The following is a 19,942-nucleotide window of genomic DNA, read 5'->3' as shown; positions in this document are numbered from 1 at the left end:
TAATCCATTTCATTTCTTATTAACACCTCTGCCAGAGGGTAGGCAGAGGGTTGAATAAACTTGAATACTCATTAGCAGCTCTGAAGATTGAATGGAGAAGTATAAAACTATTTATTAAAATTAGTTTATGGATTATCTTCATAATCACTGCATCCCAATTATCCTAAAATAATGGAAGATAACTGTTTGATGTAAAGCCCTCAATGTCTAACTACCCCTCACCATATTCTCAGCAGTTTCATGAAACTCCTTGGGCTTGATCTTGCTAGAAATTATTTTAACACAAAGAAATAGGAGTACTTACCTTATGACAATCTAAGAGCTGCAGGATTTCTGATTCCCCTCCACTGTTAGAAAGCAATCACAAAAGTGGGTAGAATGTAGATGTTTGTGTCTCCCTGAAAGATATCAACTTGATATCATATTAGTAATGTGTTTAAATAGAGAACAGTTCTTGATGCATACAGCAAATATTCTATGAATCTTACTCTACGTGAGTCTATTTTGTGTATTTGCAGTAAGTGAAGAAGTCATGACTGGGGCACTGAGTCAAGGGTCTTTTAATAATCAATAGGACAGTATATATGGTATGGTGCTTTCATGCAGTTTGTTCAACACCAAGCCAATTATAAATATCTTCTTATATCCCCGGGACTTTTTGGTGTCCCATTTTTGCTCCTTGGCCAATATATAGTTTTCTTGTATATGTTAATAAAAGGGATTGAGGGAATACAAGATATGAATGCTTTGTAGAAAGTACATAAACATTATTGGCCTGCATTTGGAAGTGTCATTGGTGACCTTATCTTTTTTCAGTAGATATCTGGTGCCTTCTCTCAAGAAAAGATGAGGCTATGCCTGAGAGGAAGGTGTTAAAGTGCTTTGCTAGCAATTCATGTACCATTGTGAAACATTTGAGTCAATAATAATGGATCTGATACAGACCTACCACTTTCCAGCTTTGCAGAGAAGCTAGAGGTGTAGTCAGTTCCCCTTATACCACTACTATTACTACTACTACTGCTGCTGTTGCTGCTGCTGCTGCTAGTACCTCTATAACTGCTACTATTGCTACTACTACTATTACTTTTAGGACAGCAAGGTAGCAGAGAGTGCAGCTAGGTGCCAAGTGGATAGAGTGCCAGGCCTATAAACACAACCATTTCTGGGCTTTTGTATATCTGAATGAGGCACGTTCTTGTTTTTTTCTTGGTTTCTTAATAAAAATAACTTTTGCAAGCTTCCATCCTCCTGTAGGAGAAGAAAAGTTATTTCTTCCACACCTTCATCAAGATCAAGGTGGAATCAATATTCCCCAAGAGATAAAGTGTGATGGTATCAAAGCTATGAAGACAGAGGAAAGTGAGGAGAGCATTTAACAGAAACCCAGCAGGGATAAGGTCTACACTCCCTCTCATCTTGCATCAACCACCAGATATAAGAAAGTAAACTATAATCTGTGAAAAGCAAAATCAAAGTCCATTATCACTCACTATCCATTACCAGAAGTTATTTCAGTCATACTCTCAAACTAAGTTGAAGGGTTGGAAGTTGAAAGGTTGGAAAAATTTCAAAACCTTTGTGAAGATCTCACTAGCATTTGGCATCAAAACAAAATGAAAACCACACCCAACACTGTTGGCTTTCTTGGAGCTGTTTCAGAAACCACCAGAGATGAGAGTCAGGGCCTAGAGGTCCCAGGCTCTCTCTCTGTAGTTCTGTTGTCATATGAGGGATGGTCATTTGCTCCTTTATTTAGGCAAAATGTAATAGAGGCAAATGCATTCCCTCTGGGCTATATTCCTTTAACTGGTATACTGAAAATGAATGATGACATCGAATAAATTCCTCCAGAAACAATTTGTTCTTCAGCAGGTGTGGGCAATATGGTATTGTGCTAGAATATTTCACTTCATACTGATTTTGTGATAGTGGCTCCCATGGAAGGGATTTTTTTAAAGCTTATTTGAGTATTAGGCTGTGGGGTAATCAACTATAGTAATCCCAATAGGCTGTAAGGATTAAAAATTTTATTTAAGGAAGAACACCAAATACTAAGTAAGTGCTTTTAAAAAATGATAGCCAATATTTAGCTTTGTCAGCAGTTGCTGAGGGACTGGATTTTAGGAAAGGAACATATATATCTATATAGATATAGACATATATATATCTATATAGATATATGTAAAATCTCACATACTATGTTAAAAGGCATAGAATCTTAGATCTAGAGTTAACAAGGAATTTCAGAAACCATCTAAATTCACCCCTTAATTTTCAGATCAGGGCACCTGGGCCCAAGGATATTAAGAGACTTCCTCAAGATCATACAAGAAGTATGTGTCAGAGGCAAACAGTGATGCCATTCAAATGCTATATTCATGTAAAATTAGCTCCTATGCCACTCCATCCAAGAAGACTTCCCTGATTCTCCCTTCTTCTCCCCACCCCTTTCATTAGAATGATCTCTTCTCATTTTATACTCTTGGCCTTACTGATCTCATCCTCTTCTTCTCTATAGGCACTAAATAAATATTTGTTGAATTTAATTATTCCCAACTCTATACATCCAGCCCTAATCTTTCTCCTGAGCTCCTGTTGTCTCTACCCATGTAACCTCAAACTCAGCATGTCCAGAACTGAAGTTTTTACCTTTTTCCCTAAATCTGTCCTTCCCACAAATTCCCTTAATCCTGTTGAATACTGAGCACCAACTAATCCTGTTAAATTAGAGGGTACTATCAAACAACCCAAATCTGAAACTTTAAAGTACTTTTTTTTACTCTTTTCTCTCCCTAATTTCCTATAATATGCAATCAGTTACAAAACCCTGTCAATTTTACCCCCATAACATCTTTCACCTTTGTCTCCTTTCTATTCATGTGGTTATCATACTAGCTCTTGACCTAATCATCTCTTGCCTATGCAACATTGTAAAAGTCTTATTTTGGTAAGTTTCTTTGTTTTTAATTTTTCTTTTTTTAAAAAAGTAATCAAGCATTTATTTTCTTCTCCTCCTCTCCCCTTAAAAATAGAAAAAAAGAAAACAAACCACCTCATAATAAATACGCATAGTCAAATAAAAAAATTCTCATATTGGTCCAAAATTGTGTCCATTTTGCATGTTATTTCATCATCCTCTGTCAAAAGAGGTAATATTCTTCATTATTGCTTTGGAAACATAGCTGATTATTGTGTTGATCAGAATTCTTGAGTTTTTCAAAATCATTTGTTTTTATAATGCTGATGTTATAGTATAAGTTCTTCACCAGGATCTGCTAATTTCATTTTGCATCAATTCATACAAGTCTTCACAGCCTTATCTGAAACTGCTCCTTCTTCATTTCTTTCAGCACAATAGTATTGCATTACCTTAATAGCCATAATTTGTTCAGCTATTCCCCAACTGATGGACACCCCTTTAGTTCCTAGTCCTTTGCCACTACTAAAAGAGCTATTATAAATGGGGTGTGTGTGTGTGTGTGTGTGTGTGTGTGTGTGTGTAGGACTTTTCCTTCTTTTTTTGATCTCTTTGTGGTATAGGTCTAGTAGTGGTATTATTGGGTCAAAGAGTTCATTAACTTTTAAGGCAGAGTTCCAAATTATTTTCCAAAATCTCACAAATTTACAACTCCACCAACAATGAATCAATATGCCAATTTTTTCAGGAGCCCCTCTAATATCTATCATTTTCCCATTCTGTCAACTTTGACAATCTAATGGGTATCAGGTAGAACCTCAGAGTAGCTTTGCATTTCCCTAATTATTAATGATTTGGAATTTTATTTTTTCATTTTTCTTTCTTTTCCTTTCCTTTTCTTTTTTCCTGTCTAGCATTTTTAAAAATAGCTGTTGATAGTTTAGATTTCTTGTCTTATAGTGGCCCCAAAGGGCTATACAATTGCGCATTCCCTTTGACCCAGCCATACCACTACTAGGTCTGTATCCAAAAGAAATCAAAGAAAAGGAAAATGGACCTATTTGTATAAAAATATCTATAGCAGCTCTTTTTGTGGTGGCAAAGAACTGGAAATTGAGGGGATGCCCATCAATTGGGGAAAAGTTGAATGACTGTGATGGAATACTATATTTTATATTATAAGAAATGATGAGCAGGAAGGTTTAGGGAAAAAAACCTGAGAAGTCTTATATGAATTGATACAAAGTGAAGTGAGCAGAACTAGGAGAACACTACACAGTAACAACAATATTGTAACAATGATGAACTATGAAAGACTTAGCTGTTCTGATCAAGACAATGATCCAAGACAAATTCAAAGGGCTCGTGATGAAAAATGCTATCCACCTCCAGAGGGAGAAAGACAACTGAGGAACTCTGAATGCGGATTGAAGCATACTTTTTAAACTTTCTTTATTTTGGGAGGTGTTTTTGGTCTATGTTTTCTTTTATAACATGGCTAATATGGAAATATGTTTTACATGACCTCACATGTATAATCATTATCAAATTGCTTGCCTTCTCAAGGAAGGGAAGGGGCAGGAGGGAAAAAGAATTTGGAACTTTAATTTTTAAAAAATTAATGCTAAATAATTTTTACATATAATTGGGAAATATTTAGTAAAATAAATAAAAATATGTTGAAAAAAAGAGCTACCTCATTATGTCCTTTGATCATTTGTCAATTAAGAAATCATGATAGCATTATAATTGGCCTCCTGGCCTCTAGTATCTCTTTCTCTTTGTGATCAGCAATCCCTTCCTTTCTCAGAACTCTCTCCATAATTCCCTGTTGTAACTTCATTCATTCTTTCATAATCTCAACCCTTTAGTTAACCATTTAAAGGGCCCTCCCACAACGACTTAAATCTTGTAGGCCACATTACTTCTCAGTCTCCTTCAGATAAAATTTCTGCATTTTGCTTTGTTGCCCTATAGATTTCACTAAGCTGTTATAATGCTCATCTATGATAATGGTTGGGAAGATGCTATGACAATTATTGAAATGTTATACAAATGTAAAGACTTCTAGGTATTTTAAGCCCTGTCTTCAAAATATCGGTCAATTTTGCTATCAATTCAATTCAACAAGTATTTATTAGGTAACTAAGTATGCTAGGCACTGGAGATTCAAAAACATATTTGTTTTTGTTTGTTTGTTTGTTAAATAGTTTTGAACATCCAATGGAAAATAATAGCTCATGTTTGAGAAGCCATGTCATATGGTTTCCCAAACAGAATATTCTTACACCAGTGAAATCACAGGTCCACACCAAAAGTAGAGTAACAACAACAATAACAATAATACATATCATGTAGCAGTTTAAGGCTTACAAATCACTTCACGCAGAACCTAGATCTTCCTATCTCCAAATCCAACCCTCCATCTACTACTCAGTGCTATACCTCCTAAACTTTAAGGGATAGAGAAACACCCCACCTCACCCCCACCCCAATACCATAGAATCTGAATAAGGGAAAGAAGATGAACAGGTTTGCTATCAGTACCTTAGTAATTGAATTGCTTGTCCTCAAACAACTTGATTGAAATCTTCAAACATTTAGCGCAGTCACCTTTGGATGAAGGATTAGTCTTATTTTTCTTGGCTCCAATGAGTAGATAGAGTGCTGTGCCTAAAGTCAAGAAGACTCATCTTCAAGAGTTCAAATCTGGCTTCAGACATTCACTAGCTATGTGACTCTGGGCAAGTCACTCATATCTGCCTCAGTTCCATCATCTACAAATGAGTTGGAAAACCACTCCAGTATCTTTGCCAATAAAACCCCAGAACAGAGCATTCTATGAAGCTACACCCATGTCAAGCACCCAGCATTAACCCCAAAATATGATCTGGTAAATCACTAACATCAAAGTGTGAATTATTTTAAATTATCAAATCTCTCAAGAGGCTTTACTTAAAAGGAGAGAGAGAAAAATACCTTATTTTTATTGATCTTTTGCTCTCACATCACTTTCATTAACAGATATATTCTTCCCCAGCTCCCTACCTGGAAAATCATCCCTTATAACAAAGATTTTAAAAGGAAGAGGGAAAGAAAATTCAATTCAGCAAAATCAACTAACACATCAACCATTTCTGACAGTCTATGCAATATTCCATATTTCCCCATTTCTGAAAGAGGAGAAGATGTATTTTTTTCTCCTGTTCTCTGAGAATACTTTACAATCTTAAAAAGACTCAGCAGGGGTAAGAATCCAAAGAAATGCACAATGTAGAACTTCATGTGCTTTGGCACATGGGGTTGGGAGAGTATTTCTGGTCACAGGGCCTTCCTGGGTTCTTCTCAATAGATGCCAGCTTACTCTGCTAGTGTATAAGGTCAACTTAGATTGCCCACCAATTTTTTTCCTTCTGACAAACTGAAAAAACAGATGACTTGTTAGGGTACTATGTTTGTTCTTACTCAGCCATGATCCTAAACTTTCAGTAAGCAGACCTGTCAACTCTAGAAGGGAGGTATTAATCAGGACTTGATATAGTTAAGCAATACCCCTATTCCTCTATTATCACTGAAAATTCCCCCAACAAACTCTACTCAAAACCAAGATGCTAGATTGGGTCCTCCCTCACCAAAGGATTTAGATTTGATATCTGGCAGAATCTGACCTACTTTTAACTTAGGTATTGTTATTCCAGTTATACAGGTGAGGAAGCAGGGAAACACAAAGATGTCAGAAGGTGTTAGCTGAAGCTTTTAGCATAATTCATGAGTTAGGGTTTCAGTGTGGTGAGTTAATTATTGGGTAGTACCACCTCTACCAGTTCCTGGGCCTAGTGGCAGAGGACTACTTATTGAGAGGTTACTTTTGCAATTCAGATTCCTACCTACAACCTTAATTAGCTTAACTGGAAATTGATGCCAAACTGTAGTCATACCTGGGTGTGTCAATATTACTACCCTTCCTACAATGCAAAGTCAGCCTTTTCCAACTTTTTTCAAAAATAGCAATGAAAACAGGGAAAATGGAATTTATGAGTACTTTTTTTCTTGATAATAGAAAAAGATGCACTGACATTCACATTATGCTTGTTCATTAACAATATAGTGATCCTTTCATTGAGTTATATAATTTAAAATGTTTTGCTTATTAACTTTTGAGATCCATTTGGTTAATATTCCAAAGGGCTTCTGCATGTCACTGCATCCCTGCTTACACTGAAGACATTGGAAGGATTTTTTAAATCAATTGGGCAATTCCTCATTTCAAGCTTTAAGAGTGAGTGCAAATGATCATTCAATCAGCAAATAATTAAGTGCCTGCTATTTATTACATCATTGTGCTCAGTCTGTGCAGATTCTAAAGGAAATGCCAAGGAGACTTGCTAGGCCTGGAATCAGAAAGAGCTGTGTTCAAACCTTGTCTCTGACACTTGCTATTTGGGTGACTAGGTTAATCTCTTAGAACCTCAGTTTTCTCATTTGTAAAATGAGAATAATAGTCAAAAAGAATTTATTAAGCACCTACTATGTGCCAAGAATTATATTAAGCACTAGGGACGCAAAGAAAGGTAAAAGACAGTCCCTGCCCTCAAGGAACTCACAATTTAATGGGGAAGACAACATGTAAACAAATAGGTATAAACAAGCTATGTACAAGATAAATAAGATATTATCCACAGAGAAAAGTCAACAGAATTAAAAAGAATTGAGACATGCTTCCCGTAGAGAGTGGGATTTTTGCTGAAACTTGAAGGAAGCCAGGAGGTGGAGATGAGAAAGCAGAGCACTTTAGACACGGGGCACTATAACCATAGTATCTATCCTTCAGGGATTATCATGAGGCTCAGACGAGATCATGCATACAAAGTGCTTTGCAAATTTCAAAGCACTACTTAAATTCCAGTTATTATTATGACCTTCTCCATAAGGGAGAAGCTTCAATCCACTTTGAGGAGACAAAATGTGGACACTTGGAAGAATTAGAGAATAAGTACTGTATGGTACTGACAGTAAGTGCAATTAGAATTCCTAAAAGGACAGTGTAGGTAGATTTATTAGGTGGACCAAGCTTCATGGAGAAAATGGGATTTGAGCTGGTCTTGGAAGGGTAGGGAGCATTTGGAGTAGCAGAGGGGAAGAAGCCAAGAAAAAGCATGGAGGTAGAAATGAGTAGGGTTTACTCACTATAAAATGTAGAAACTGACTCAACTGGCATCTTCAAGTATTTGAAGGTTTATAGAAGAGGCACTTGCTCTGCTTGGTGCCAAAGAGCAGCTAACTGGTACAATGGATAGAGTACTGGGTCTGGAATCAGAAAGACCTGAGTTCAAATTGGATGTCATATACTTTCTAGCTGTGTGACCTTGGGCAAGTCACTTAATCTTACTGTGCCTCAGTCTCCTCATCTATAAAATAAGGATAATAATAGCCTTTCAGGGTTACTGTGAGGATCAAATTAGTTAAAACCCACAAAGTGCATCATAACTCTTAAAGCACTACATAAATATTAGCCATTATTATTACCAGGAATAATAGGTGTAATAAAGAAGCAAATCTAGGCTCTACGTCAAGAAAAACTTCCTAGCAATTAGAGCTGTGCAAAAACAGAGTAGACTGCGGTGGAAGGGAATAGGTTCCCACTTATTAATGGTCTGTAAGTCAAGGCTCGATGACAACTTGTGTGTTACGTTGCGGAGAGGATTCTTTCTGAGGTATGGGTTGAACTAGATGGTTGCTAAGGTAGGTTCTTATGGAGTAGCTAAATGACACAGTGGATAGAGTGCTAAGACTGAAGTCAAAAGGACTCATCTGCCTTAGTTCAAATCTGGCCTCAGACACTTCCTAGTTGTGTGACCCTGGACAAGTCACCTAACACTGTTTGCCTCAGTTCCTCATCTATAAAATGATCTGGAGAAGGAAATGGCAAACCACTCCAGTATCTTTGCCCAAATAAAAAAAACCCTAAATAGGGTCACATAGAATTAGACATGACTGAAGTGACTGAACAATAACAAGGTAGGTTCCCACTGCAATGATCTGTGATAACCTCTCTGAGTAGAGTGTAAAAGAAGTGGGAAATTAGGTGGCATAGGTTCAGACTATGGAAAAGAGGCAGAGGAGTATGACCTCAGTTGGCATAGGAAAAAGAAATCAAATTTAGGTTTCTGAGGTGGGACAACAATATTTATAGTATATTTGAAGGGAGAATATTCAGGAGGTGGTTGTTGTAGTCCAGGAATAATAAGGGCCTGAAAGACAGTGATAGCAGTAATAATGGAGAGGAAGAAATAAATATGAAAGACATTTCACAGGAAGAATTGACAAGATTTAGTGACAGATTGCATATAGTCTTAAAGAAGAAATAGAGGCAATTACAAAAGATTAAAGAGATAACTTTGGTTACATGAAACTGAAAAGCTTCTGGATAGACAAAATTAATGTATCAAGACAAGAAAGGAAGTGGACAAATGGGGAAAAACCTTTGTATCAAATTTTTCCAATGAAGGTTTAGTATCCAAAATATATAAACAATTAATACATATATATGTAAAACTAATAGTCATTCCCCAATAGATATTTGATCAAACGATACCAAGGATTGCAGAGTATTCACAACCACATGAAAAAATGTTCCAAATCACTAACAATGAGAAAAATGCACATCAAAATAACCCTGAGGTTTTACCTCTTACCCTGCTAAAATTGGCAATAGCAAATTTGGGAGGGATTAGGGTATGATAGACACACTAATACATTGTTGGTGGAGCTATGAAGTGACACAATCATTTCAGAAAACAATTGGGAATTAAGCAAATGAACTAAAATGTTCATACCCTTTGAACCAGATACTCCATTACTGGCCTAATACCCCAAGGAAGTCACTGATAAGAAAGTAACCATAAATGCCAAAATATTTAAAGCAGTACTTTTTATGAGAGCAAACAATTAGAAACAAAGTAGCTGCCTGTCAATGAGGGAATGGCTAAACAAATTTGGTACCTCAATCAATAAATATGTATCAAGTACTTAATATATAAGCTAGGTTCTGTGCTAAGTGCTGGGAACCCCCCCAAAATGGCAAAATACAATACCTGCCCTCCAGGAGCTACAGTCTAATGAGGAAGTCAACATATAAACAAATGCACACAGAGCAAGCCATATACAGGATAAAAAGGAAATAATTAACAGAGGGAAGGCACTAGAAGTAAAAGGGTTTATGAAAGGCTTCCTAAAAGAGATGAGATTTTAGTTGGAACTTAAAGGAAGCCATGAAAGTCAATAGAAGGAGTTGAGGAGGGAGAGCATTCCAGGAATGGTGGCAACTAAAGAAAATGTCTGGAGCTAAGAAATGAAGTGTCTAGTTCATGAAACAGCCAGGAGGCCAGTGTCACTGGACCGAAGAGTGTGGGTTGGGGAGTAAGGTATAAGAAGACTGGAAAAGAAGGAGAGGGCTAGGTTAGGAAGGGTTTTGAATGCCAAACAGAGCATTATGTGTTTGATCCTGGAGGTGATAGGGAGCCACTAGAGTTTATTGAGTAGGAAGTGACATGGTCAGACCTAAGCTTTAGGAAAATCACTATGGTAAGTGAATGACGGATGGATTGGAATGGAGAGAGATTTGAGAAAGATGACCCATCAGTAGCATCATGTTTATTACATGAACATAGTGGAATATTACTGTGCTATAAATAATGAGGTAAGAAAGAAACATGGAAAGCTCTACATGAACTGATGTAGAGCTTACATGAGGTAAGTAAAGCCAAGAACACAATATACACAATAATTACAACAATGCAAGTGGAAAGAACAACCACATATGCACAAAAAGAAAAACACAAGTGAATGTAACAAAATTATAAAGATCAAGTGTGACTCAAATGAAGAGATAGCAGACACCCTTCACCCACTTCTTCATGGAGATGAGAGGTCCACAAGTTTTACACATAGCACATGTTTTTAGACTTTTTCAATGTGCTGATCAATTGTACTCGTTTTCTTCCTCTTTGAAAAATACTATTTGTTAAATATGTTGGCTCTCTGGGAAATACTGAAGATAACTATAATGGTGTAAGAAATAGAAGACATCAATCAATCTTCTTTTTTTTAATTAAGTTACTCTCCAACTTTTGCTATGTGTCAAGCACTGCACTAAGTACTGGGCCTACAGAAAGAGGCAAAAGATAGTCCCTGCCCTCCAGGATCTTACAATCTAAAGGGAAAGTCAACCCGCAAACAAATATATACAAAGCAAGCTATATTCAGAATAAATAGGAAATAATTAACAGAGGGGAGGTGCTATAATTAAGAGAGATTGGGAAATGATTCCTGGAAAAGAGAAGACTGCAGATGGGACTTAAAGGAAGCCAGGGAAGTCAGCTCAACAACCTTCAGTATCTCCTTATTGCTTCCAGTATAACATACAAAGTCCTAAGGTTGGTATTTAAAACCCTTCACGATCTGGCTTAACTGACTTAGATTCATATTCATAATCTTTCCAAATAAAAGACCCAAAATTTGTATGTGAATTTTGGTTTCCATTTATTTCTGGTTTGGAGTTTGAACCATCCTTTGAGAAAATAGAATCCCTACATGTCATTTGTCCTTCTTTCGAAGAGAAACAATGACATCACAGGGTGATGTCTTCACTTGTGTAGAAAGTGGATTTAAGTGAGGCAGAGTTACACAAAGTCATCAACCTCACTCTCTCTTCCAGAGGCATTGAAGTCCAGTGGCAAGACAAAAGTCAGGATAACTGGTGATGGCCTGGGATGCCCTGGATGACGTTGGCATCTTCGATGTCTGACCAAGCACTAAGCATTCCATAGCACCTGCTTCAGCCACCTTCATGGCCTTTGGAACAAATCATTCTCATCCACCCATTCTGCCAAGGAAAGTCTTCACATGCTTGGGGTAGATGTCCCCCTAATTCACCAATGGGTTTGAGGCCTATTAGTTACCCTCAACCTAGTTTAACCCATCTATTGACACAGTTTTACCATGGGATGGCTGCCGCACATGCTACAACTTCTTGGAGCCACAGGTGAGAGTTGGGTGAAGATGAACAGCATAGGTGGATAAGCAGCCCTGAAAAGGGCACAGCAAGTCCTCACACCAGAGGTGATAGTCCTCCCTAAAAACTCCATATGCCCTTAATTCCATACATAGTGAAAAACTAAATGCCATTGACTTCATAGGTATATTGTACAGTTTTTTTTTCTTCTCAATGGGGGGAGGGGGCAGAAGAATGGAGAAAATTTGGAACTAAAATTAAAAACCTTTTAAAAATTAAATGCCTTAATAATTACTTCCTTATAATATAGTTTAAGATCTGATATTGCTAAGTCTCCTTCCTTTACATATTTTTTATTCATTCCTTTGATATTCTTGACCTTTTATATTATCTTATAAGGTAGCAATTATCAAAAACTATCAGGTACTGTCTAAGAAATAGAAAGGTAGATCAGTGGAACAGAGCAGACATATAATTTATAGCTGCAAATGAATATAGTAACCTTGTATTTGAAAAGTGTAAACATTTAAGTTGTGAGGATAAAAATTTGGTAAAAATTGTTGGGAAAACTAGTAAGCAATATGGCAGAAATTGGGCACAAAGCAGTTTCATTTACCAAGATAAGGTCAAAATGGATACATGACCTAGATATAAAGAGAGAGATTGCATGAAAATTTGAAGAGCATGGAATATATTACATATCAGACTTATGGATAAGTGAATAATTTATGAATAAACAAGAGATAGAGAGTATTGTGAAGTGTAAAATGGATAGTTTAAATTGCATTAAATTGAGAAGGTTTTGTACAAATAAAACAGATGTTGCCAAGATTAAAACCAAAGCAGAAAATTTGAGAAAAAAAAAGTTATAGACAGTTTCTCAGATAAAGTCTCATATCTCAAATGCATAAAGAACTTTGTAAAATTTATAAGAATATGAGTCATTGCCCAATTGATAAATGGTCAAAAGATACGAACAGTCAGTTTTCTGATGAAGAAATCAAAATAATTCATAACTATATGAAAAAAATGCTCTAAATCATTATCGATTCGAGAAATGCAAATTAAAACAATCTTGAGGTATCATTTTACACCTAGCAGATTGACTAAAATGATTGAAGAGGAAAGCAACAAGTGCTAAGGGGGATGTGGAAAAATTGGGACATAGTCACTGTTGATGGAACTGTAAACTTATCCAACCATTTTGGAGAGCAATCTGGAATTATGTCCAAGGACTTATTAAACTGCCTATACTAGATCCTTTGACCCAGCAATACCACTGCTAGGTCTGTTTCCAAAGATAATTAGGGGAAAAGGAAAAGAACTTATATGTTCTAAAATATTCATAGCAGCTCTCTTTGTGGTGGCAAAGAACTGGAAATTGTGGGGATACCCATCAATTGGGGAATGGCTGAACAAGTTGTAGTATATGATTGTGATGAAATACTACTGTGCTATAAGAAATGAGTCTGAGTATCTTAGAAAAACATGGAGAGACCTGAATGATATAATGAAGAGCAAGATGAGCAGAACCAAGAGAATGTTGTATACAGTAACAGTAATATTGTTTTAAGAACAACTTTGAGTGACTAAGTCATTTTGACTATTATAAATACCCAAATTAACTGCAAAGGACCTATGAAGGAAGACAGTATCTGCATCCAGAGAAAGCACTGATAAAGAGAAGTATGTGTAGAATGATTATGTATATACCCATATTTGTGTCTAATGGTGGCCATCTCTAGGGTGGGAGGGGGGCACAGGGAATGAAGAAAAAAGGTGGGAAATCACATGACAACTTTATTAATATATAAAAAGAATAGTAAGCTGTACATAACAGATTTGCAGTTTCATGCGCAATCATCCTTTTTTTCTATTCTACTATGTTATGGAAATGCCTGTTTTATTTATTAAGTCCAGAATACAACAAATAAAATTTTAAAAAATCAAATGCCTTAAATTTAACAAATGCAAAAAAGTATCAGGAATCAACTTGGACAATAATATTAAGTGGATTTTTTTGTTTGTTTCTAAATTTTGACAGATGTCATACCCAAAAAAGTTATTTATGTTTACAGTTATTTCACACTGCTTCCTTTAATGCTCTCTATGGTTCTGTCAATTTAACCTACTAGTGACTTTCTGAGCTTACCATTCTATCTCCTACCTACATACCTTTGCCAGTATGTCCCTCTGGAATGCACTGACTACTCACTTCAGTTGCACCAGGATCCTGAGCTTCCTTCAAGGGTTAGCTCAAGTACCACCTTTTCTTGATTTTCCCTTCATTTTTAGTGCTATCTTCCTCCTAAGATTATTATGAATATGCTGATCTATGCTGCATATACTAGTAGAATTAAAGTTCCTTGAGGGTAGGGACTGTTTCTCATTTTATCTCGGTATCACCAGTGCCCTGCACACTACTTTGTACATAGTAGGCAAGTGTTAGGTTGGACTGGATTTCTCAAGGATAGACCCTAATTAATGCACCCTTACCAAAAGCCAATAGATCTACTTGATAATGTGTTATATGCAGATTATATTGTAACATTTTCATTTGTTGTACTTTCCATTATAGGAATTCAACAAGAGATAGTGAGAGTGGTGCTCTCCATGTCCTATCTTTCTGTTTCTGGCCATCATTGATTTTGTAAAGCACTTGTTACCATCTACCTGTATTCACAGACCACTATTTACTTCGCAGGACTTACACTGTCCTTTTGTAACCCACTCAACTAAGGCTATACGTTGTTTTGTTTTGTTTTGTTTTGTTTAGTGAGGCAATTGGGGTTAAGTGACTTACCTAGAGGCACGCAGCTAGGAAGTATTGTGTGTCTGAGGCCGGATTTGAACTCAGGTCCTCCTGACTCCAGGGCCAGTGCTCTATCCACTGCAACACCTAGCTTCCCCTAAGGCTATACATTTTGAGACAGAACCTAAATGGCATCCAAAAATGCAACATTTTTCCTTAGGTTGTCTTTACTTATTCATACAGCCATTCTCATCATCTTTCGTTTGAAAAAGCATATATCACATTTTCCAAGAGCTCCTAGGAAAAGCTATAAAAACTTTCTCCTTTCTGGGACTGCTTTGAATAATGGAACACAGGGATGAGACAAAGGGACCCAAATCAGAAAGCACTCATCTCAGGTTTCAAATGATCCAGTGCCTCATTCTAGACACATGGACGAATATGAATCAGAAATGAGAAGTCACTTAGAAACAAAAAGAATCAAATTTTTCCCAGTTGACATCTTGACCAGTTGTTGCATTTCTCTTTTGTGATCAGTCAAAGGCTTGTTTCATCATGACAAATGCATATAGAAAAGTAAATAATGGAAGCAAAAACAATCATCTAAAGGTATCTTTTCATAGGCATACCTTCTAAGGAAGCATACATCATCACCTAGAGCAGGATGTTACAAGCAAGGCCTAGGGCCAAATGACTTCATCTGACTTCTTACCAGTTTCATCAAGTACTCCACATTCATTTTATTGAGGGTGATAGTTTCAGCTCCTTGTCCTCAGCAGTTACCATCAGATACATTGCACCGTCAACGATTGCTTCATGTTTGACTCTGTTCCATGGCTGTCACATTGTAACTATGTTGGGAGGGAACACAGTGAGATAGAACACAAAATGGCATCCAAAGCACCCAATCAAAACTAGATATCACCAATATTTTTCCTTAACTAAATTTGCCCCTACACCTTTTGGTGATTTGGAAGTGAACACGTATTGTGTCAGTGGAACACAAGTTGTAAGATGTCCTGCCACAATGGAAAGACTTATGCAGAGTCCCAACAATGGCTATATAGCTATCATCCAAGGATCAGCCTTGTGATCTTGAAAAGACTCATCACCAGAAGGTTGGCCACCAAGCAGTAAACTTTTTTGGCTACAGTCACACGTGAAACCATATGTTAAAACAGAGAGGTGGTAATCTGTATCTGCTCACATGGATGAAATCACAGCCCTTTTCACTATACTGAAATATCAACATTTTAAGGATGTTAAGTACTAAAAGATTTGAGGATGTTAAAGCCTTTAAGGATTTAAGGCCTATATCATTCTATTGTGCTTACATCAAATCCTGCAGAATTGATATCACAAGATCACAGGCTCTCAAAATAGGAAGGGACACAGAGCTCATCCAATCCTATTGACCCCTGAGCAGAAATCCCCTCTACAATATCCTAGAGAGGTGGTCCTCTAGCCTCTGCTTACAGAACCTTCAAGGTGAATAGTCCGTGACCTTCAAGGCAGCCCATTGTACTCTTGGACGATTCCAACTGGGGAGAAATGGTCCCCTATATCAAGGCATAATCGGTCTCTCTTCAACTTGAATCCATTACTGCCTAGTTCTGCTCTCTAGAGCCAAGCAAATCAAAACTAACATTTCTTCCAAGTAACAACTCCTCAAATAAATGTTTATTAAGTACTTACTGGCAGTGCTATACTAAATGGCATGTGAGAAAATAAAGATTTGAATTATGATTTTTCTGCCCTCTAATAGTTTATAATCCAGTTGCAGAGACAAGACACAACTAAAATAGAAATCAGGAAACATGACACAATTAGATTTCAAAATTGATGTAATGCACACACACACACACACACACACACAGAGCTGTGAGATTATGTGGCAAAAATGATAAGTCCTATGATAATTCAAAGAAGGAGGTGCATATCATAGAATCAGAAATTAACTTATCTCACTGGTATCTGAGCAGAAACAACTCTGACAAGCTGTTCTACATAAAGACCTCCAGTGATGGAAAACTCACCGTTTTATGAGGCAGCTCACATACATTTGAACAGATCTTAATGTTAGCAAATTTTTCCTTACACTGAATCAAAATCTGTCACTCTAATTCCTATCCACTGCTCTTAGTTTTCCCCTTCTAGGGGCAAACTAAACAAATCTTATCCCTTTTCCAAATGATTCAATACTCAAATGGATCTGTGATTTCATCAATTCAGGGTTTTCTTCCAACAATGCAGATTGTCACCCATCCATGCCTGTCCTCCTTTTATGTCTCTCATCCATATCCTTCTGAAATTTTGCTACCCAACATGCTAGAGGCCTTCCTTGCTTTCTCTCTACATGAAGAGGGTACATGTGCAAAACCTTGGCTATCTGTCTTTTGCGCCTGCCTTGTGACAAGCCCACCTTCTCTTTCTGTCATACAATGCCTTATAATATACTTTATTCATGTTCTTCAGACCTCCTTGTTGGTTCCATTGTACTTTGTTCAATTCCATCACAACCATGTCCAAATTATAATCTTTCAAATACTTGAAGACAACTATCACAACCTTTTTTCTTCTATTCTCCAGGCTTAATCTCCCTAGTTTCTTCACCCATTATTTAACATAATTTCAAGTCCTTTTAAAATCCTGATCCTCTTTGTCAACATCCTTCCTAGGAGCATATTATTTAGCAGCTAGAAACAAGGGGGAAGGAATATGAATGAAGAATATGAAGACATTAAGAAACAGAAAGAATGGAATCTTTCCCAACTTACATTTTCCTTGCAACTCAGCTAGTGGTTTCATTTCCTGTTATGATCAGAAATAGCATAAACTGCCTGATACTTAATTCTATGCTTTTCTTTTTGGAACTGAAAGTTTCATTAACTTTTTTGGTTCTCATAAAATACTGTTGACTCCTTTTGAGTCTGAAGTAGAGCTAAAAGTCCATTAAAAGCTTCAAATCTTTTTTACACACATTATTGTCAAGCTACACCTACTTTACCTGCATTTGTGTAGTTGAGTTTTTGAACTGAAGTATAGGACTTTAGATTTTTTTTCTCATTTCATTTCATCTTATTAAATTCAGCCTAGCCTCGACTTTGTCATCTGCTGGGTTGGGTACTCTTCTCAGATTTGACAAGTATACAAAATACGCTTTCATACAAATCACTGACAGAAATGTTGACTAGAAGAAAGCCAAGGATAGATCACTAGCACACTCTATTAAAGATCTCCCTGCAGATTGACATTAATCTACTGATGATTATTCTTTAAATCTGATCGTTCACCTAAGTCTACTGGCCTACAACTCTCTATCTTGTCCACAAGGCTATCAGGAGAGTTTTTGTCTTTCTGAAATCCAGGTACACTACTATGTCCACATCATTCCCAAATTTATTAGTCTAGTAACATTGTCAGGAAAGAAAACAGTACTAGTCAATGTCAACACATTAATAATAGGCACCATAGTATCAAAGACAAAAAGCTGGTCTCAGAATTAGGAACACCTAGGTTCAAGTGCTGCCTCTGACACCTATTGTGTCTGCTCTGACTACTCACCTCCCTGACTTCCTTTAAGTCCCAACTAGAATCCCACCTTCTTCAGAAAGCCTTCCCTAATCCCTCTTAATTCTAGTGCCTTCCCTCTGTTAATGATTTCCTATTTTTCCTACGTATAGCTTGCTTTGTACATATTTGTTTGCATGTTGCTTTCCCCATTAGAGTGTAAACTGCTTGAGGGAAGGGATTTTTTCCCCCTCTTTTTGTATCCCCAGTGCTTACTATGTGCCTGGAACATCATAAGCACTTAATAAATATTTGTTGATTTTTTGAATATGATTCTGAGAAAGTCACTTGATCTCTTAATGCCCTAGGCAATTCTTTAAGTCTATACATTGAAGGACAGTTGCCAATCTGCAAGAGGAAATTTCCTCACTGAGAGTACTACACATTAATAATAACACATCTGTACCTCAGAAAAGGCTTATCTATTAATGGTTATACTTTGGGCCCAATTATCCAGCCAATACCCTACTCTTTACCACCTACCTCTCATATATCTCTCCACCTTGCCCAAAAGATAGCATTGCCAAAAAGTGATTCTGTCAAATTCTTTGCCAAAATCTAAGTATGTCTTAAACATTCCCCTGATTAACTAGTCTGGTTCATACATCCAAATAAAAAAGAAATATGGCCTGATATGACCTGTTCTTGAACTCATTCTAGTTCTTATTGATTATTATTTCACTTTCTAGATGTTCACAAACCATTCCTTTAGTAACGCATCCTAAATTTTTTCCCCAGGAATTGAAGAGGTCCTTTAAGACACAACACTGACAAGGTAGAATTATTCCTGAGTAGCATTCAAAGATATTCACTTGATAGGAGACCACTGTTGGAAAACCTTGCTTAGCCAAAAGCAACCTATCTTCTGCCTCTGGTCGCCTAGGCTCACCACTTTGTCTTAGAACTCCCATTTCCGCATTTTGTCACATACATCTACTCTGTCTATCTGCTCTTTTATTTGTCTTCTTCTGTCCCTAACCAGCTAATATGAGATCTCCTTAAGACACCTGGCTCTGTTAACTGCATCTTCTACCTGTCATCACCAGTTTCTGTTACAAGTCAAATGTCATTCTTTAAACCGTTTGTTAAGGGATGCTGGAGTGTACCTGTTGACCCAAATCTGCCTGGCTGATAAGTTTGTCCAGGTCCTAGACAAAATAACAACAACAACAATCAAATTAACCTTTACCTAGCACTTTAAGGTTTGCAAAGCACTTTACAAGCTTTATCTCATTTTATCCTCAAAGCAACACTGGTAGGTAGATGGCATGATTTTCCCCATTTTACAGATGAGAAAACCAAAGCACAGAGAAATTAAGCGATTTGCCCAGGGTCACATGGCTTATAAGGTCTCAGGCAGGATTAGAATTCGAGTTTCCCGTACCACCAAGCTGCCTCGATACCTAGAGGTATCACCTCAATTAAATAAATAGTTAAGAGCTTGTTTTGTGCACAGCACTGTAATGGACACATGGGAAAGAAAAACAAAAGTAAAATACTTCCTGTTCTCAAAAGGCTTACATTCTGTTGGGGGAGAGAAGTGGAGAGGATAAAATATGTACACCGATACAGTCTAGTTCAAGAAAAACTGAAAGAGTAGCACTAAGTATTCAAGGCATCAGTGAAGGCCCCTTGGAAAGGGAGGCACCTGAAGAAAAACTAAGCTTTTACATGAGGAAGAAGAGCA

This window comes from Phascolarctos cinereus, unplaced genomic scaffold (genome assembly GCF_003287225.1).
Source record: "Phascolarctos cinereus isolate Bilbo 61053 unplaced genomic scaffold, phaCin_HiC Scaffold_4;HRSCAF=312, whole genome shotgun sequence".
NCBI classification, from domain to species: Eukaryota; Metazoa; Chordata; class Mammalia; order Diprotodontia; family Phascolarctidae; genus Phascolarctos; species Phascolarctos cinereus.
Note: the sequence above shows the minus strand (reverse complement) of the source record.